This window comes from Lissotriton vulgaris, chromosome 2_1, assembly GCF_964263255.1.
Source record: "Lissotriton vulgaris chromosome 2_1, aLisVul1.2, whole genome shotgun sequence".
NCBI classification, from domain to species: Eukaryota; Metazoa; Chordata; class Amphibia; order Caudata; family Salamandridae; genus Lissotriton; species Lissotriton vulgaris.
Genome location: NC_141687.1, coordinates 566,722,359 through 566,744,626, shown reverse-complemented (window position 1 = coordinate 566,744,626; position 22,268 = coordinate 566,722,359).

Here is a 22,268-nt window from a genome sequence, read left to right as displayed (position 1 = left end):
CTCGATAATATGTTAGTGATCCCTCTTGAATATGTCAGTGGTCATGTCTTTCATGATCCAGCATCTGCAGAGAAAAGAAAAGTCAAAGTTGAGTTATACAACTGTGGAACAGAGAAGATTGATAGTTGACACTAATGATCTCAATCCAAATAGTTGTAGAATGTCTTCCATTTACAGGTATAACATTGAAAAACATACATTGATAACAGCAGAAAAACTATGACCCAAACATATAAAATATGATGTAGATTGTTACAAAATTGCTCGATGATCATGTTGCCATGAATACACAGACATGTGCCCTATCAGTTTGGTCATTAGACAGGTGAATAAAATATGAAGAGCTGTTCATCCATATTATATTATATTAATATGAAAAATAGATATCGTAACAAATATACATTGAGAGATATATTGTTGCACCCAATACAAAAAGCAGGCAGTAGATTCAACAGTCTGGTTATGTCTGACTTGACACTGACTACCAGACTACAACCCCAATCTCAGCGTTTAGGTTCAAATGGACATTATAATTCAGTAGCTGGCCCTCACAACTGAAGTCTATAGTTTAACATGGGTTGTACTTGTTTAGGTGGTTAGTTTTCTGACAAACTGAACACTTTGGACTGTACTTGATTGTAAACTCAGCAAAAAGATCTCAGCCCCACTGAGTTCTCCAAACTTTCAACCAGAGCAAGAGAGAGTAACACAGAAAGCCACAATGACAAGCACCGGAGAGTTCGTACAATGCCCAAACCGTTACCAAAACAATATCTCAAGGACAACATTAGCTAGGGGACTAAATTTTATTTGAAGACTCAGCACATACTATGTGAACGCTGTTAATACAGCTGGGGTTACTGTGCTATTTTTTGTGTATATCAGAATTTTAACTGTCTTATTTTACATACCTTGTAATAAACTAATCCTCTCTGAAGTGAGAATGACTCAATATTAAGCTGTTTTTGTCTGGGTCATGTGCATCCTTCACTGCACTGTACGTTTTTGTGACCATCTGGAGAATCAAGCGCCGAGTCAATAGAGTACATTGTTGTCCAACTGGATTATAGCAGAATTGTGGCCCTAGGTGCCAGGAGTAAATACCAGTACCACATAGGATGCTCCGAAGCCATAACTGGCTGACCACGGACACACAGAATAGGCCTCACAGGAGCAGACAGAGAAATAGAAAGAACATATTTGTGAGACTTCTATCTTGACATAAAGATTGACATATGTATCTTGCAGCACATTATCAGCCTAGAACCAAATCAATGTTAGTAAAAATAATTCTTGTGAAATAGCTATTCCAAACACTGACACGAAAATGTTTAAAAGGAGTGGTGGCTCTATCAATAGTTTTAATTACGTGACATATTCTGGTCAGGTAAAGCTACAAGATTAGTAATTATATTAAATGCATATGTTTCTTACCTTTTGTCATTCAAACTTGAAATACTAATACATTCACCAAAGCCATATGCATACAATGAATTTGAATGACTGTTAAAGTCAAATATTTTGTTGAAGGAAAACTATAAAGTAAGTTATGATAAAATTTGATTTTGTTTCCCATGGAAAGTTAAGTTAGCTACACATTTAAACAAGGAAACAAGGCTGTACAAATATGAATGAATTTACAAATGACAGCGCTGGGTGGAATTACATACAAAATTATAAAATAATATATCACTTCAAAACACTCCTCCCGCCCCACCAACCTACATTTGTGGTGGCCGCCACAGAAATCAGACCAATAAATCAATATTTATTTAACGTGTTAGGTTGATGAAGCAATGCTAACTCTAAATCCTATGCAAATATAAACCTACATTGCATGTTTCAAGAACACACTCATTTCCATTGCATTTATCAATATCACATAAATAATTCACACAATCTGTAATAAGAAGACAGACTTCTACAATAATAAAATATGATTTATTACATCAATGTTAGCTTGTTTTTCAGCACGATTGAATTCGGTTGTATAGAACAGAAGGTAAGTGTTGTACTTTGGAGTGGACAGGAACATTCCTTTGGATTAGGGGGTAAGATTAATCATTACCTTTCTCACCCCAACTAGCCAAAGGAAGCAATTTAAGCTTATAGAAGGTCTTTTGATACTTTGGCTGATTTATGGTCCTCAAGGCCAGGGTGAACTCGAAGTAGCTGTTCATTATATAAATGTAAAGCCTTACTGAAGCCAGCCTTTTGTGAATGGACTTTATAGCTACAAGGAAGTTTGCAGAAATTCACTTGAATAGCTAATATACAAGTGTAACATTCACCACAACTATTTTTATTGTATAACCTTTTTTTAGATATGCCATGGAGCAGCTGCCAGTAGTTTTTACTGGAAACAGTTGCTAGAGTAAAGGTGTTTATGGCATTGGCTAAACTGAAAGTTGATTCCTGTTGTACTTTGGGGCAAGTAAATGGGAGTCTAATTATTGATGTTGGTATTTTTATTTAACCACAAGTGTTTCCTTCATTGTTTTTTATGGCAGATACAATAGAATGTAGTAAAACGTATGTATGTTCCTGGGAATGGGGATGTAGGTATAAGTTATATTAGTGGCATCCACAGGAAGTTGAACGTTCATCCATCTGACCAGTCAGCTTGCTTCAAGGGGCCTCTGAGATGGGCTTGACTTACAGTTTCATGATGCATATAGAGTGGCTGGTCATGAGGGTTTCCATTCACACTTGGCATTCACTTCTCAAGAGCCCTCGTGTGGTTCCTTTGATATTTCAGGTTTGTCACTGTTGTAGCGTCCTAGGGCCCCATTAGGAGAAACCGGCGGTCAGATTAGGAACAACCACCAAAAAAGACAACTGCGGCGGCAGCGATCCAACAAAAACCACCCTACGCGGGCGGTGATGTACAATAAACGACCGCGGTGGTCGGAAACGCACCGGAAAAGCTACAACCCTCCGGAAGCAAAGCGGAGACACTGCACAGGAAATTAGTATATCCCCAAGGGTCCCGCTGTACGAACCACTGTTTCCGACCACCGTGGTCGCACACTGCAGTGAATGGGAGAACCAACCAGAGAGCTGCAGCATGGCCACCGCTGCGGACAATCCTCATAAAACATGGCAGATGATTCAAAAACACCACAACAAAGGCAAACAGTTCACACAAAAAATTTAGCCATGCCCCCAAATACAAAAAACACTACCAAATGATAAATATCTCTAAAGCCAAAGAAAAACATACACATTCCAGGACAACTCCCACAACACACCTGACAGCAATACCCCATTATGACACACCCACACAGTTGAGTATAAAACCAGCTCCTTCACTGACCACAATGCTTTGCAACACTCCAAAGCGAAGGGCACACACCAGACCTGACAGAAGAGGCAAGACAACACAGAACACCCAACATCCAACACCACCACCTCCACCACCACCATCAGACTAGCACCAACAATCCCCCAGCACATAACACACCTCAAACAAAATCCCCACACCCAGCGCCTACACCCTTACACCCACAAACACTTCAAACAACACACACCATGGCATCACAGAAAATGTCCAAGTTCACGGAGAGTGAGTTGACAGTCATGATAAACGAGATAGTCAGAGTGGAACCACACTGTTTGGTAGCCTGGTCCAATAGACAACATTAGCCACAAGGACACAAATGTGGGAAATAATAGTACAAAGGGTCAATGCAGTAGGGACCACCCCGCGATCTAAGAAGGAGATCATGAAGCGGTGGCATGATCCGAAGAGGGTTGTCAAAGAGAGGAGGAGCAAGAACTGGGAGCTGGCTAACCGGACTGGCAGTGGCCCTCCCATCCCACAGAAAACATTCACACCATGGGAGGAGAAGATGCTTGCCATGGAGAAATGTGGCTCAATGGTTAGAGTGGTAGACCCTGATGCAGAGGTCTAGCCCAGGACAAGGGTTCAATTCCCCGCCGCGGCGGGTCCTGGGCTCAAAATTCCACAGACCTGATAATTCTCGCCTCAGTGCCTATTCCAATCATGGAGTCCCACTCCGCAACTCTGGGCAATAGCTTGCTTAATCTTCACAACGGCCCCCACAACGCTAAGGATGCCTGGCCTCCACCTTGGGGGTGCCCAGGAGTGGACAACTCACAAGGAAAGCCAGGATGGGTTCCACAGTGGTATTCGTACAAGCGCCTTGAGACCCTTGCGGGTGAGTAGTGCGCTATACAAGTATCAATTATTTATTTTTTTACTGCATCCTGATAGTCTTACAAGAGTATCCCGGGGAGTGGAGGCTGGTAAGTACAAACAAATGTTAACCAACACACCGATATGTACTGTCTTGCACAAACAAAAAGCCACACTACTCAAAACAAATCCCACCACATACCCACCAAAAACTAGTCTCACAGATCCAACCATCACTCACTCCCATTTACCTTTAACATAGCCACCAATTTTACAATGGGAGCATGAGCACAGGCAGCCTGTACCACTACTCCCACCATACTCCCTGGCCCACACCCCAGCAGGAAAGAGCACTCCCCCACCCACAAGCAGTTGGAAGCCACTGCATTATCCACCCTCATCTTACAAGTAGGTAGCCATCTTGCTTGGGAAGCTTGTATGTGGGAGGGAGGCCTGCACTACTACTCCCACCATACCCTCTGTCCCACACCTGAGTAGGATAGAGCCCTCCCCCCACACCACCAAGGAGCACGTGGAAGCCATTGCATTGTTCATCAAGCCACCTTCCCTGGGAGGCCTGTTGGGGGAGGGAGGCCTGTACCACTACTCCCACCATGCCCTCTCTCCCACACCCCCACAGGATATAGCCCTCCCCATCCCAGGAACACTTGGAATCCATTGCATTGTCCACCCTCACCTTACAGGTAGGTAGCCATCTTGCTTGGGATGTTTGTATGTCGGAGGGAGGCCTCTACCACTATTCCCACCATGCCTCCTGTCCCACTCCCCGGCAAGATGGAGCCCTCCCCCCACACCACCCAGAAGCACATGGAAGACATTGCATTGTTCACCAAACAAACTTACATGTAGGTAGCCATCTTCACTGGGAGGCCTGTTTGGGGGAGGGAGGCCTGCACTACTACTCCCACCATGCCCTCTGTCCCACACCTGAGTAGGATAGAGCCCTCCCCCTACACCAGCCAGGAGCACATGGAAGCCATTGCATTGTTCACCAAACAAACTTACAGGTAGGTAGCCATCTTCCCTGGGAGGCTTGTTTGGGGGAGGGAGGCCTGCACTACTACTCCCACCATGCCCTCTGTCCCACACCTGAGTAGGATAGAGCCCTCCCTCCACACCACCCTGGAGCATTTGGAAGCCATTACATTGTCCTCCCTCACCTTACAGTTAGGTAGCCATCTTGCTTGGGATGTTTGTATGGCGGAGGGAGGCCTCTACCACTACTCCACCATGCCCCCTGTCCCAGTCCCCAGCAAGATGGAGCCCTCCCCCACACCACCCAGGATCACATGAAAACCATTGCATTGTTCACCAAACAAACTTGCAGGTAGGTTGCCATCTTCCCTGGGAGGCCTGTTTAGGGGTGGGAACCCTGCACTACTCCTCCTACCATGCCCCTTTCCCACAACTGAGTAGGATAGAGCCCTCCTCCCACACCACCCAGTAGCACATGGAAGCCATTGCATTGTTCACCAAACACACTTACAGGTAGGTAGCCATCTTCCCTGGGAGGCCTGCTTGGGGGAGGGAGGCCTGTACCACTACTCCCACCATGAACCCTGTCCCACTCCCCAGCAAGATGAGCCCTCCCCCACACCACCCAGAAGCACGTGGAAGCCATTGCATTGTTCACCAAACACACTTACAGGTAGGTAGCCATCTTCACTGGGCTGGCTGTTTGTGGGTGGGAGACCTGCAACACTACACACTGCACCAATTGCATACAATGCATCGATACCTAACATGTACGAGTAATTGATGTTCCTCTGCACCATGTAGTGACGCACAGTATTGCACTTAATAATAATAGTGAAGATCTCTCAATTGTGTAGTGTACACGCAGTGGATGACACGTAGCTAACAAAATACTTGCACAGTGCCCAACACTGACCATTCCCCATCTAATACACGGGTGATGAAGAACTCACTGCTGAGGACAACAACGACCAGCAAAGCCAGTCTCCACCCCCGGTACATGGACTCTCAGATGTTGACTCACAGGATATTTTGGATGATGAGCTCCCCACCACCATGTCTGCTGCAACAACAACAGCACAGCAGACCCCTACTGTAACAGCCTGTACCTCCACCACTGCCACCTCCACCACCACCACCAGTATCACCTGTAGCACCCTCCCTGTCCCAGGGGATGACCAGGCCGCACCATCAACTGTGGACGGCAGGGAGAGTGTGCAGGGACCCACAGTGGTGAGGCAACAGGGCCGTGACAGCAGGGCAGGTGGGAGTGCCAGGATCACCCCCAGACCTCAGGAGGTTGTCACACCATCCCTGGACCACTTCACCAGAGTCATCGAGGCATATGACCAGGTCCAGGGACAAAGTGGCTGGTCTGAGAAACTATTGCGTGAGCTCATCCTGCTGATTTGGTCCATCAACACACGCATTGGACAAATGGTGGACCTCATGGCCCAGCAAGTGGCATTATTGAGGGACAAACCTGCATCCCAAACAACACCTTTGCCCTCCTCTGCTGTGCTGCAGGATGACAGTGCACTATCCTCCTCTGCGGCCACAGAGAGGGTTGGGTCCTCAGATGCCGCTGGCCATGCAGCAAGCCCCCCTGCCGAAGTGATCAAGGGGGCATCCAAAGAAGAGCCTGGGAGTCTCTGGAGGCAAAGCACTAGCCACACGCCAGTCACAGAGCCAGCCCTGATGGCAACCCTCTTCCCCACTGCATTGACTGTTTGGACTGTCCTTCTCTAAACTGCCTTGTGAATGGTTCCTGCCTGTTGGACTGGGTCACCACACCAATGTGGTGTCTACTCTTGCATCTCATTTACCATGACTGTCAACTCACTGCTCCATCACCACCTTCATGTAAATATGCCCGCACCCCTCACATGCCAACTTTGTAAATAAAATACCTTATGTTGTTATGTTATGTTAAGTTCACTTGTAGAGTGCGCGGATACTCAAGAGTGTCCCAGCGCGATGCCTGAGAGGTACAACAGGAGATTAGCAAACAAAAAGGTGAGTCTTAGGTTTCTTTTTGAAAATGACAGGGTTCTGGATCGACCGCAAGGAGAGGGGGAGGGCATTTCAGGCTGCACTGGCCTTCACCGTAAGGGAACTGCCACCCATCCTCTGAAGCCTAAAGGGAGGTACCCTGGCAAAACATTGGGTCACAGAACGAAGAGCACGAGCCGGGAAGTAAAAAGAAAACCGCTTCTGAAGATGAGGGGGACCAAGATCATGAAGGGCACAGTGGGCCACCACTAGAGATTTAAACCAGACCCTCTCAGCAACAGGAAGCTAGTGAAGGGAGCGTAATTGAGAAGACACACTGTTCCTTGCCGAAATGTCAAAAAGCAATCTAGCGGTCGCATTCTGAGCTACCTGAAGTTTTTTAAGCAGATAACCAGGGGACCCAACAAAGAGAGAATTGGCGTAGTCCAAGTGGGAAAGGATCATAGCGCAGGTGAGAGTTTCTCTGGCCGCTTGAGGAAGAAGCGGGAAAAAGGACCGCAGAGACTTAAGGAGACCAAAGCAGCACCCAGAAAGAGAGACTCTCATCAAACTATACTCCCAGGTTTTTTGCAGGATGTCCTGACACCAGGGGGAGCTGGGAGTCAGGGGGCCACAGCTGCTCACGAAAATCAGCGGGAAACCTGCCAAACAATAAGATTTCTGATTTTTGTTTGTTGCACTTCAGCTGAGCATCAGCCAGCCATTTAAAGATGGAAACCAGACACTGTTGAGCTGCTGAGACAGAGCTGGAGGTCTTATCCCAGGTGAACAGCTGCTGCGTGTCGTCGGCATAGGCCATCACCTTAGCCCCAAGCTCCTCTGCCAGGTATAAAAGAGGCGTAACATGAATGGTAAAGAGGAGCGGGCTAAGAGAGGAACCCTGAGGAACTCCAGTAGTGACCAGCTGGAGAGAGGAGGAAAAAGGGGGGAGCCAAATCTGCTCAGCCCGCTCTTCCAAAAAGGACCTAAGCCAACCCCAAGCCGCTCCCGATACCCCAATCTCAGCCAGTCGGTCCAGAAGAAGAGCATGGGGGACCCTGTCGAACGTGTCCGAGAGATCGAGCAAAATCAATGATGCCCTCCCACCCGCGTGCAAACACTCCCAAATGGCCTCCACCACCTCCACTAAGACAGTCTCAGTGCTGTGGGAGGCATGGAACCCTGATTGAGCTGGGTGCAGGAGTCCCTCTGTCTCCACATACTCTGTTAGTTGGTTGTTGACAACCTTCTCACAGACCTTAGCGATGGCCGGGAGGAGGGAGATGGGACAGTAATTCCCTGGGGTAAGGGGATCCAGAGAGGCTTTCTTAAGAAGATGCAGTATCTTCACCTGCTTCCACCTCAGAGGGACCGCAGAAGTTTGGAGGGACACATTGACAATACCATTCACCTCGGTATTCACAGTCTCTGCCACCGCTGCCAGGAGCCTCGCCGGGCAGGGGTCAGAGGGAGAGATAGACTTAAGCCCCCTGAGGATTTTAAGAGATTCCAGAGGAGCAGCTGCTCTGAAAGCTGTAAAGGAGCAGGCAGGGGCAGCCAGTAGAGCAGCCAAAGGTCCCATACAGCAGCCATTGCCCGGAGAGAAGGAAGCCTGAATGGCCTGAATTTTCTATCTAAAGCAGTGGGAAAGTGTGTCGCACCAGGCGAGAGTAGAAGGAATGACACTCGCCTGGGCCGAGGGGATGTAAAATTCTGTACTATAGAGAACATTTCTTTGGAATTAATTCTAGCGGAATCAATGCGGGCAGCAAAGAATTGTCCTTTGGCCACGGCGATAGCCTCATAATAGATTTTTTGCGAAGCTCTCAATTTCCTCTTGGCCATAAGACAGTAGCCGCCCTGACGCCAGTCACACTCCAGAATCTTACAATCATGATTAGCACCCTTGAGAGTTGCATTAAACCCGGGTTTAGACGGGGAGTCTCTGGCCTGTGTAAAAGGCAGAGAAGGGGTTGCAGAAGCCACCACCTTGGTAACCCAGGTGGTGAACCCTGACAAACACTCCTCCAGTTCTCCAGGCAGAACAGGTCTAGAATGATCAAGGGCCAGTTTGAATTCCAAAGGATCGAACCTACCAGAAACAGGTTTCGGGCAGGGTTGGACCCGTGAAGCTGAACTAGGTAGCGCCCAGGAAAAATGGGATAGAAAGTGATCAGACTAGGGCACAGGGCAGGGGTCTCCTATGGAAAGGGGGAAATTAGAACAGATAGGGTCTAGAAGATGGCCCTTACACACTTTAATTGTTCCAGATTTGTCTTTAGTGCAATATTTACAGTGTTCAAAATGTCCATGATCCAAAAGATGTACAGTATGTAGACCTGGATAATATTGAGGCACCTAGGGAGACACAATAGAACAACAGTCACTGGCCTTAGTGTGGCATCACAGACATAACACAACGCCAAACATCCACATAATTCTACAGGCAGACAACACAATGTACAACAAGTGTCAACAAACAGAGTTCTGTATACGTTCACATGTGAAATGTCACTGCCACATTTCCACACACAGGTGACTCAACATGTGCATGTCTGTACCATCCGCACATAGCCCTTCACAACAACAGCAATCACACCAGACAATGTACAAGTCGTACCTCATCTCCCACCTTCAAGTGAAGTAGCGGGTGATGAGCTTTTCACGCATGTCAACTCCTTACTCCTCTCCACTGTCCTCATCACTGGACTCAGGGCCCTGAACAGGCGGGGGCCTTGGTTCCTCACCATCATCCAGGAGCAGGGGAATCTCCTTGTGAATGGCCATGTTGTGAAGCATACAGCATGCCACTATGATCTTGCAGACCTTCCCAGGGGAGTATGACAGTGCACCTTCAGTCCTGTCAAGGCAGCGCAATCTTGACTTGAGCAGGCCAAAAGTCCTCTCAATGACACGACGTGTCCTGTCATGGGCCTCATTGTACCTGACGTCAGCCAGGGTCCTGGGATTCCGTAGTGGGCTCAGCAGCCATAGACGGCTGGGATATGCAGAGTCACCTGTGAATGACAAACAATCAATCAATCAATCAAAGATATTTATAGAGCGCACTACTTACCCGTAGGGTCTCAAGGCGCTTGGGGGGGGGGGTGCCGTTACTGCTCGAACAGCCAGGTCTTGAGCTTCTTCCTGAAGGAGAGGTGGTCTTGGGTCAGGCGCAGGTCGGGAGGGAGGGAGTTCCAGGTCTTGGCGGCCAGGTAGGAGAAGGACCTTCCTCCTGTTGTCGCTCTTCGGATGCGGGGGACGGCGGCGAGGGCGTGGCTGGCTGAACGGAGGTGGTGTTTGGGAGCGTAGAAGTTGATTCGGTTGTTGAGGTAGCTCGGGCCTTGATCGTGTAGGGCTTTGTGTGCGTGGGTGAGGAGACGGAAGGTGATTCTTTTGTTGACGGGGAGCCAATGCAGGTCTCTCAGATGTCAGGAGATGTGGTTGTTTCGTGGGATGTCGAGGATGAGTCTGGCGGAGGCGTTCTGGATCCGCTGGAGTCTCTTCTGGAGCTTGGCAGTGGTTCCGGCGTAGAGGGCGTTGCCGTAGTCCAGTCGGCTGGTGACGAGGGCCTGGGTGACAGTCTTCTTGGTCTCGGTGGGGATCCACCAGAAGATCTTCCGTAGCATGCGCAGGATGTTGAAGCATGACGAGGAGACGGCGTTGACTTGTCTGGTCATGGAGAGGGAGGAGTCCAGGATGAAGCCCAGGTTGCGTGCATGGTCCGTCGATTTGGGTGCGGTGCCCAGGGCGGGGGGCCACCAGGAGTCGTCCCAGGCGGAGGGCGAGGAGCCCAGGATGAGGACCTCCGTCTTGTCTGAGTTCAGTTTCAGGCGGCTGGTCATCATCCACTCGGCTACATCTTTCATCCCTTCGTGCAGGTTGGCTCTGGCGGCGGCGGGGTCGTTGGTCAGGGAGAGGATCAGCTGGGTGTCGTCGGCGTAGGAGATTATGTTAAGGTTGTGTTGGCATGCGATGGCCGCGAGGGGGCTCATGTAGACATTGAAGAGAGTGGGGCACAGCGAGGATCCTTGAGGGACGCCGCAGATTACTTCGGTGGCCTCTGACTTGTATGGTGGTAGGCGTACTCTCTGTGTTCTTCCGTCGAGGAAGGAGATGATCCATTCCAGTGCCTTCTCCTGGATTCTGACGTTGCTGAGGCGCTGCACTAGGGTGCGGTGGCAGACAGTGTCGAATGCCGCGGAGAGGTCTAGGAGGATGAGGGCCGCTGTTTCTCCGTTGTCCAACAGGGCTCGGATGTCGTCGGTGGCAGCGATGAGGGCGGTCTCGGTGCTGTGGTTGGCTCGGAAGCCAGACTGTGAGGGGTTGAGGGATCCATTCGTCTCGAGGAAGGCGGCCAGCTGTTTGTTGACGGTCTTCTCGATGACTTTGGCTGGAAACGGGAGGAGCGAGATGGGGCGGTAATTCTTGAGTTCGGTGGGGTCCGCTGTAGGTTTCTTGAGTAGAGCGCTGAGTTCGGCGTGTTTCCAGCTCTCCGGGAAGGTGGTGGTGTCGAAGGAGGTGTTGATAATGTCCCGCAGGTGGGGTGCGATGACAGCGTCGGCCTTGTTGAAGACGTGGTGAGGGCAGGGGTCGGTCGGAGAAACGGAGTGGATGGAGTTCATCATGCGGACGGTGTCTTCGGTGCTGATCGGAGTCCAGGCGCGGAGGGTGGTGGTGGGCGGCGTTGCTGCGGTCGTGGCGTGCGTCGGTTGAATGCTGAAGCTGTTGTGTATGTCCGCGATCTTGTTGTGGAAGTAGGAGGCGAGGGAGTTGCAGAGGTCTTGCGATGGGGTGATGTCGTTGTTTCCGGCGTTGGGGTTGGAGAGCTCTTTCACGATGTTGAAGAGTTCCTTGCAGTTGTGTGCGTTGTTGTCCAGCCGGTCCTTGAATGCAGTTTTCTTGGTGGCGCGGATCAGTTGGTGGTGCTTCCGGGTGGCAAGCTTGAGGGTGGTCATGTTGTCCGGTGTTGGCTCCCTTCTCCAGGCTTTCTCGAGGGCTCGGCAGTTCTTCTTGGAGTTCTTGAGTTTGTCGGTGTACCATGGGGCCTTCTTGCTGCCGGGTCTGCTGGGTGGGGTCCTCAGTGGGGCGAGTTCGTCCGCGCAGTTGCTGATCCACTTCGTGAGGTTGTCGGCGGCCTGGCTGGGGTTCGCTGAGCTGGCAGGAGGGTGCTGGCTCAGGGAAGCGGCGAGCTGGTCGGCTGTGATCTTGTTCCAGCTTCTTCGGGCAACCTGTTGCTGGTGGTGGTGGATCGTCGTTCTTCTGAAGGTGAAGTGGACGCAGCTGTGGTCCGTCCAGTGGAGTCCTGTGGCGTGGCTGAAGGCGATGTCTTTGCTGGATGAGAAGACGGCGTCGAGTGTGTGTCCGGCGAGGTGGGTGGGGGTGGACACCAGCTGCTTGAGTCCGAGGTTGGCGAGGTTGGCGAGCAGGGTGATGGTGTTGCGGTCGCTGTTGTTCTCCAAGAGGAAGTTGAGGTCCCCCAGGAGGATGTAGTCAGCGGAGGGGAGGGCATGCGGGCTGACGAAGTCGGCGATGTCCTCGCTGAATTGTGTGCGTGGTCCCGGGGGTCGGTAGATCAGGGTGCCTCTGATGGTGGTCTTCGGGTCGGTGTGGATCTGGAAGTGCAGGTGTTCGGCGGTGGTCAGGGTGTCATCGGTTGTTGGTCGTGATGCGGACGGTGTCCCTGTGGATGATGGCGATGCCTCCTCCCATCTGGTTGGCGGTGCGGTCCCTCCGGGTGATCTTGTAGCCCTCTGGGATGGCGATGGCGATGTCGGGTGCTGAAGAGTCGTTCATCCAGGTTTCCGTGAGGAAGGCAACGTCAGGGGCTGTGGTGTCGAGGAGGTTCCAGAGTTCGATGGCGTGTCTGTGGACGGAGCGGGTGTTGAGCAGGATGCACTTGAGGTGGTTGCTGCTGGAGTTCGGCTTGGCGGGTGCTGGTGGGGGGCAGGTCCGGATGCAGGTGAACTTGCAGGCGTGGCAGCTGAAGGGTCCGTGGGTGCGTCTCGGGGTGGCTCGGTAGCATCCTGGGATTCGGCCGGTGTTGAGTGCGTTGAGGGTGGTGGCGGTGTACGTCAGGCGGGTGGGCCGGGGTCCTCGAGGGCCAGGGGTCCTGGCGCTGGGCACGGTCCGGTCGCGAATGGGCGCAGACGGGCTTACCTTTGGCGCTCCCGCAGCACGTGACCGCTGCGCGTTCGCACGGTCGCCATATATGGCGAAGTGCGAGGGGGGCGGAGCAGCTGGGAGGCGGGAGCGGGGAGGGTACAGAAGGGAAAAAGGGGCGGGGTTAGCGGCGGTGGCGGGAAGCGGGGAGCGGGGAGGGAAGATACGATGGGCAACAACACAGGCAAACAGGCACTACAAAAATGTAAAAATCAAAACACACAATGCAAATTAATACAGTGAAAACAGGGGCACAGGGCAAGAAGCAGCGCCCAGGAGCTGACAGTGAACAAACACACATTGCAATGTTGCACAGGCTGAGGGCAGCAGGTCACACACACTAGGCACTTATCACAAGGAATACTCACCCACAAACCAAGCATGTTCGGGAAGGAGATTAGCCATCAGCCTGGGCACAATGCTGTTCCTCAGGATGTAGAAGTCATGGGCTGAGTGTGGGAATCTGGCACACACATGCAAAATGGTCATGTCCGCAAGGCACACCACCTGCACATTGATAGAGTGATAATTTTTTCGATTCCTAAAAATGTGCTCACTCGCCTGTGGTGGCACCAGACCAACAGGGGTGCAATCAATGGAACCAACAACATTGGGGATGTTCCCAAGCGGATAGAAGTCTCCCTTCACAACGGCCAATTCTGCTCCCCTAGGGAAATGTATGTATCCATCCTTATAGATCATCATGGCTGCAAGTACATCACTCAGCACCAGGCTGAACATGGGTTGCAACATCCCTGCAGTGCTGGCCACAATCTCCTGGAAGGAACCAGTTGCAAAAAATGGAGGGCTGCCGTCACTTTGTACGTTGGTGTGAAAGCAGTTGGGTAGTGGCGACGAGGCTGCAGGTGGAGCTCCAACAGATCGCAAAGGCTCTTCAGGGTGGGTCTGTCGAGGCGGAATTTTCGAATGATTGCAACATCCTCTATGTCCTCCAGCAGTGTCAAGTGACGTAGGAGATTAGGCCTCCTCCTAGTTGAGAAGAACATGGACTCATGTCAATGACAACCTACATGAGATGCCCAAAGCACATGCTGTCAAGGATGGCACGGAAAAAGAAAGACTGCCATGTGAAATGCGTGACACTCCAGGTTACGTGGGTGTACATTTGTGACACACAGAGGGCACACCTCTCCATTTACCAAGCCCAAATGCCGCAAACAACACATAGGTTACTGTGAATGCACACATACTGAACCCCACATTTCTCATGTGCACGCCTTCTAGTGTACCATCCAGCCAATGTGTGAAAAATTAACATGACTGTCTCATATTCATCTGCTGTACCTGTCACACCTCAATGCATCATATAAACTTGGCACACATGCACACATCCACAACACAAAGATCACAGTAGGCGGCAAACTGTCATCTGAGTGCATGATCAGATATGAAAGCACAAATAAGTAACAACACCATACAGTGAGACAAGCCTTGCCAAGGTTAGCAATGACACACAACACATTGATTTTTTACACACTGTTGAGTCCACTACAACACTGTCATGCATCATCAACCATCAAATGCATAATAGACATGGCAGGGACCACAGACCAATGTACGTCACACATAGCCAACCATGGCACGTGCGTCAACCTCTGGATTTGATGGAATAATGTCATTGTGGACACAATGGTGTGCCCTTAACCATGCCTCCGCTGTGTACTGTAGAAGTGTTCATGATGGACATTGCCATTGCATGTGACCAGAATCGCGGTGTCTACCGCCTGGCCCTGGCCGTGTGACGCCAGCACCACCCCTTCACAAGTGCGGTAGTCATTGGCATGGAGACATGGGTAGATGGCAGTGGGCATGCTCCACCACCCAAATTGCGGTAGCTACTGCCTGGCAGTGTGACACCACCACCACCCCCTTGACAAATGCGGTAGTCATTGGCATGGAGACATGGGTAGATGGCGGTGGGCATGCTCCGCCACCCAAATCGCTATAGATACCGGCTCGCCTCGGCAATGTAACACCAGCACCAACCCCGTCACAAGTGCGGTAGTCATTGGCATGGAGACATGGGTAGATGGCGGTGGGCATGCTCCGTCACCCAAATCGCAGTAGCTACCGCCTGGCCCCGGCAATGTGAGACACCAGCACCACCCCTTTCACAAGTACAATAGTCATTGGCATAGAGACATGGGTAGATGGGGGTGGGCATACTCCACCACCCAAATCGCAGGAGCTACCGCCTGGCCACAGCGGTGTGACACCAGCACCACCCCCTTCATAAGTGCGGTAGTCATTGGCATGGAGAAATGGGTAGATGGCGGTGAGCATGCTCCGCCACCCGAATTGCCGTAGCTACCGCCTGGTCCCGGCAGTGTAACACCAGCACCACCCCTTCACAAGTGCGGTAGTCATTTGGCATGGAGACATGGGTAGATGGCGGTGGGCATGCTCCACCACCCAAATCGCGGTAGCTACCGCCTGGCCACGGCGGTGTGACACCAGCACCACCCCCTTCACCAGTGCGGTAGCCATTGGCATGGAGACATGGGTAGATGGCAGTGGGCATGCTCTGCCACCCAAATCGTGGTAGCTACCGCCTGGCCATGGCAGTGTGACACCATCACCACCCCTTTCACAAGTGTTGTAGTCATTGGCATGGAGACATGGGTAGATGGCGGTGGGCATTCTCCGCCACCCAAATCGCGGTAGCTACCACTTGGCCCCGGCGGTGTGACACCAGCACCACCCCCTTCACCAGTGCGGTAGTCATTGGCATGGAGACATGGGTAGATGGCGGTGGGCATGCTCCGCCACCCAAATAGCGGTAGCTACCACCTGGCCCCAGCGGTGTGACCCCAGCAAGGCCCCCTTCACAAGTGTGGTAGTCATTGGCATGGAGACATGGGTAGATGGCGATGGGCATGCTCTGCCACCCAAATCTCGGTTGCTACCACCTGGCCACAGCGGTGTGACACCACCATGGGGCATTGCCTACAGCCAATGGGATCGACGATTGTGGTGGCAGGATGCAGTTTTGAAATTCGTGGAAGGCGTGCGCCGCCACTGCGGAGGCGATCATTGGATGGGTTTGAAATTTGCACCATCGCGGTAGTGCACCCCGGGCCCCTGCGGTGCATCACCGCCATGGAGCATTGCTACAGCCAATGAGAGCGATGATTGTGGAGGCAGGATTCAGTTTTGAAAATCGCGGAAGGCGTGCTCCGCCACCACGGAGGCGGTCATAGGTTGGGTTTGAAAGATGAGCCATCACGGTAACGTACCCCGTGCCCCTCCGGTGGATCACCGCCATGGAGCATTGCCTACAGCCAATGGGAACGAGGATTGTGGTGGCAGGATGCAGTTTTGAAAATCACGGAAGGTGTGCTCCGCCACTGTGGAGGCTTTCATTGGATGGGTTTGAAAAAGGCAGACCTGGACTGTTAGGGTAATATCACACAATTATTCTCAACCCTGTCCTAAGACATAAATGTACCTCCTAGTCTTTGTATTTAAATATCCAGGAGATAATGTATGGATCAGCCCTTTGTATTTATCAATGCTTGTTTGTGTGCCATTGCTTTTACATTTTTCAATGCTTGTTATTTTTGGCACATTGAAAAAACACTTCAAGTATATTCAGATGTGCCAATGCTTGTTGATTTGCTATTCTACCAAGTTACATTCTGGAAGCACTCGATTAAGAACTAAATTTGCATAGGCTGCAAGTTCCTGGAAGTGTCAGGTAGAAAAGGAACATGCACGTGATGAGCAATCCTAACTTCGCCTCAGAGGCAACCCCACCCTCTAGCTCAAGTATAAAAGGCTTAACCGAGTTTGTACACATGCTTGCGCTCGTTCCAGCCATCCTTACCTGAAGTCTGGGATTCCAGTTTCAGTGAGGTCTTCCTCGGCTCCTCTTTCCTCCTGATGGTTGTCATGGGGATGACAACATAGAAGAACCATTGAATTCCTTCCGGTCCGGCAAAGAACATCTTCCCCTTCACAACGTGGAAACACTTTCCTCAGGTTTGCCGGCTTCTCCAGTGATCACGTAATCCCCTGCAGAAGAATACTTTGACAGTAAGCAAACCGCATGCTTTTGACGCTCGAGAACAACAAGTAAGTCATTTTATAAACTTTGAATTTAGGCCTTTCATAAATAATGCACATTGAGTTTTTTCTACTGGAAACAGAGAGTTAATAGTTGAAGCTAACAGGACAAAGACGGTGTTCTACAGACTCGGGATAGAGGAAATCTTTCAAGCCAAAAACAGCAATTTAATTAAGCTAAAAAAACATACATCTTTATTTCATGGTTGTGAGAAGTTGGCCTGGTATATAATGCTCACTAGTTCTAGTGATCACTTTGTACCATGCCAAGCAACCCTTATGATGATGGTTGTAATTCAACCTTGTAGACCAGTTATCCTAGTGGTAACGTGGACAAAGCAGTCTTAGGCTAAACTCTGAAAGGCATGTGAAGCCAGCTGTTATACCATACACAACCCCCTTGAATACCAAATGAAAGGGACACCACACAGATATATATTGAAAATATATATTGATTTATTAACTATTAAAATCCCCTGGACTCTTTATGAGCACAGAAGCACAAGCGTTAAATCACAAGACAGTTTAAAATACACAAAAGTTGCACAATATGGATGAGCCCTAGGGGCCACCTAAACCATATACTAAGAAAGTGGTATAAGAGATACCAATAGGAAAGTGAAGAGGCCTAGGGCCTTGGGAATCGCTGGAGCTATTCGAGACTGGAAATAACTAAGTCGGGAAAGGCCCACGGGACTCGGGTGCAGTGTTCAAAGTGCACGCACTTTCCAATACAAAGTCTATGGTGCGTAAAAAGCACAAAGTTAGAAAGTTAGGAACCTTCCGAGTGACCTACGGAGCTGAAACTTAAAACACAGGCCCTTGGGATGTGTACCAGTGCAGGAGCACCGGCGGAGCTGAGTTACCTCACCCACAGGAAGCGGGTGCACAGGGTCGAAGATGTGTCGGGTTTCGTCACGCTGGTCGATGGTGCTTGGAGCTGAAGATGCTGCAGGCGGCTCGATGAGAAGAGTTCCGGTGGATCCAAGGGTGGATCTGAAGAGTTGAAGACCTGAAAGCAGAGGGGACAGTGTTCAAAGTCACTAACCAGTGACTACCGTGGAACCAGATTGGAACCAGGCGATGTCGGGTGCAAACAGGCGTTGTCGGGTAGCTTCTTTCCGCAGCCACGTGGATACCCGGGGTCGAGGACGTCCAGGAGTCGGTCACGAGCTGTCCCACGTAGGCTTCTCGCTGTTGGCGGTGTCGGCGACCTGATCGGAGCAAACAGGCCTTGGCAAATGCAAGCCACGCAGAAGTTGAAAGATGCTGTTCACTCGGACCAGCAAGGTCAGAGCGAGTGCTCCTTTTCACAGGAGCTTGGGTAGGTCTGGAGCAACCAGACCTGCTGTTTAAATCTTCGGGTTCGTCGCCAAGATGGCCGCTGGCCGCGTGGCTAGTGGCCGGGATGGCGCGTCGAGTGGCACAGTGCAAAAGGGCCCCACGCAGATCGTGGAGATGCTGGGGGGGCTGATCTTCGGTGCAAGGGCTGCTCGGTGGTGGGGGTTCTCAGTCCCCAAAGCACAACGTCGAGGATGCCTCAGAAGCTGCGCAGTCAGCTTTTCGAGTGTCTTCCAAGAGGTCCGGTCCCACGTCACTCGGTGCCTCCACGGGTCCCTTCTTTGCAGGGACTGTGGATCGGGCTCTGAGAGGTCTGGGAATCTGGTTCTTGTCGGGCTCTGGGCTCGGGCTCCGGCGGGAGGCGGCGGCAAAGCAGACGTCGAGTTGCTGGTTGGTGCCTGTGTTCACAGGGTGGTCACTCCTTGGCCACAAGGGAGATTCTTCTTCAGTCTTCTGTGCAGCAGAATGTCGAAGTCCAGTCTTCTTCTTAGTTTTAAGTTGATTTCGGGATGATCTGCTGTGCAATGGCACTGCTCCCCTTCTTATTCCAATCTAGGGGGTGGATCACCTACTAGGTCCCTCCTCTGGGAGGAACCAGGAAGGGGGGCGGTTACACCCCCTTTCCTTTGTCCAGCTCCGCGCCAGGACTGGGGCTGGAAGGCCCCAGAACCGGTTTGGGCTGGCCTATGCACGGGGACACCTTGTGTGCCCCGGGCATGTCTGATTCTATTCAGCCCTGTCCTACCCAATACACAAAATCCTGTCTGGGGTGGTGCTCGCACCTCCCAAGGCAGGAAACCCTTTGTCCAGGCCACCATCTGCCGAGTTTCGGTCAGCAGCAGGAGGCCAGACTTGTGTCTGTGGTGGCAGCGTCCATTTTGTGAAGCTGAGGCTCTGTTTAACTTTAACCGGGGTTAGGGTTACACACATGTCGTATCCCTCTAGAAGGGTGGAATGCTATCCCCGTCGCCAGAATTGGCGAGGGGATAGTATTCCAATTCGTATGACACCTTACTCGACATGTTTTGATAAAGCCAAACCAAAGATAGCATTTAACCGCGAGGATTATAATGCACTTAAGAGTATATGGTATGGCAATATCCCGGAACAGCTTAGGGAGTGGTTCCCGACAGCTGCAGACAGGCTCAGCTCATGCCAGAGCACCATCTCACATATTTCCAAGCACTCTGCCTCCAGGATTGATGAGGCCTTCCATAGGAGTGGCTGATAGGAACCTATGTGTCCAGTTTAGGGTTAGGCACAGACATACTGTACCTAAGTAAGAGGTGGTTACACCGACTTACCCCAGCTGAGTGATCAGCCAGTTGTGTCAAATATGGAGGCCAGGCCAGGGGTGGCACAATACGTGCTGCAGCCCCTGGTAGGCCTTGGATACACCGATGCCCTGAGCACCTAGGGTGCACTATTACAGGGGCTCATAAGGTGAACCAGTTCCAATTCGTAATGCACCTAGAGTGCATTGGCAGTAATTTAGAGAGAGAACAGCAGGCTGTGGGTCTGATTAGCAGGCCCACAGCCACATTAAGTCAGAAACCAGTGAAGCAAAAAGCAAAAATTTGGGGTGACCATAGGATAGCAGACCCTACTCTCCTACATAACCCCCCCCCAAACGCAGGGACATTAGACTAACCTTGACCAGTTGTGTCTTCATGTTCTAAGTGGAAGTACCTGGAGAGACCATCTGCGTTGCCATGGTCAGTCCCTGGGCGGTGCTCCACTGTAAAGTCCATCCCCTGTAGGGAAATGGACCACCTGAGTAGTTTGGGGTTTTCACCCTTCATCTGATTAAGCCATAGGAGGGGCTTATGGTCGGTCTGAATCTTGAAGTGAGTGCCAAATAAGTATGGTCTCAACTTCTTCAGGGCCCACACCAAAGCAAAGGCCTCCCTCTCTATAGCTGACCAACGTTTCTCTCTGGGGGTCAGCCTTCTGCTAATGAAAGCAATGGGCTGGTCCTGGCCATCTACATTAAGCTGTGAAAGCACTGCTCCCACTCCCAACTCAGAAGCATCTGTTTGGACAATGAACTCTCTTGAGTAGTCAGGACTCTTCAGGATAGGTGCAGAGCACATGGCCTTCTTCAGGTCATCAAATGCCTTTTGACAGATTTCTGTCCACTGAACCTTTTTGGGCATCTTCTTGGATGTCAGATCATTAAGAGGAGTCACAATGGACCCATAGTTCTTAACAAATTTCCTGTAGTACCCAGTCAGGCCCAAGAAAGCTCTGACCTGAGTCTGGGTAGTTGGAGGGGACCAGTCCTTGATGGTCTGGATCTTACTCTCCAGTGGTTGAACTTGGCCTCCACCTACAAGGTGGCCCAGGTATACAACCTTGCTCTGCCCTATCTGGCACTTTGTTGCCTTGATAGTGAGGCCTGCCTTCTGCAGAGCCTCAAGCACTTCCTTCAGGTGGATCAGGTGATCCTCCCAGGTGGAGCTAAAGACAGCAATATCGTCCAGATAAGCTGCACAAAAGTCATCCAACCCAGTGAGGACTTGGTTCACCAACCTTTGGAAGGTGGCAGGTGCATTTTTCAAACCAAAGGGCATCACCACAAACTGATAATGCCCACTAGGGGTAGAAAATGCTGTCTTGGCTTTAGACTCCTCAGCTAACCTGATTTGCCAGTAGCCAGCTGTTAAGTCAAATGTGCTCAAATATTTGGCAGAAGCCAACTTGTCAATGAGCTCATCTGCCCTTGGAATAGGGTGTGCATCTGTCCTGGTGACAGCATTGAGTCCTCTGTAATCCACACAGAACCTCATCTCTCTCTTGCCATCTTTGGTGTGAGGTTTGGGGACCAGAACCACTGGGCTAGCCCAGGGGCTCTCTGAAGGCTCAATGACACCTAATTCCAGCATCTTTTGCACCTCAGTCTTTATACAGTCCCTGACGTGGTCAGGTTGCCTGTAAATTTTGCTTTTTACAGGAAGACTGTCACCAGTGTCCACCACATGTGTACACCAGTTAGTCTGACTGGGTGTCAATGAGAACATATGCCTGTATGCCTGTAGAACTTGTCTGCAGTCATGTTGCTGATGTTCAGTGAGGCTGCCACCTAAGGCCACACCATCAACTGAGCCATCCTCAGGGTTCTGAGTGAGCAGGTCTGGGAGAGGGTCACTCTCTTCCTCCTGTCCCTCATCTGTAGCCATGAGCAAGCCCATGTCTGCCCTGCTGACATATGCCTTCAATCTGTTCACATGGAGCACCCTGTGGGGGCTCCTGGGAGTTCCTAGGTCCACCAAGTAGGTAACCTCTCCCTTCTTTTCCAGAATTGTATGGGGTCCAGACCACTTGTCTTGGAGTGCTGCTGGGGCCACTGGCTCCAACACCCATACCTTCTGTCCAGGCTGAAATTCAACAAGGACAGCCTTTTGGTCATGCCAAGCTTTTTGTAATTCTTGGCTAGCCTCAAGGTTTTTGGATGCCTTCTCCATGTACTCTGCCATCCTGGAGCGGAGACCAAGTACATAGTCCACTATGTCCTGTTTAGGCTTTTTGAGAG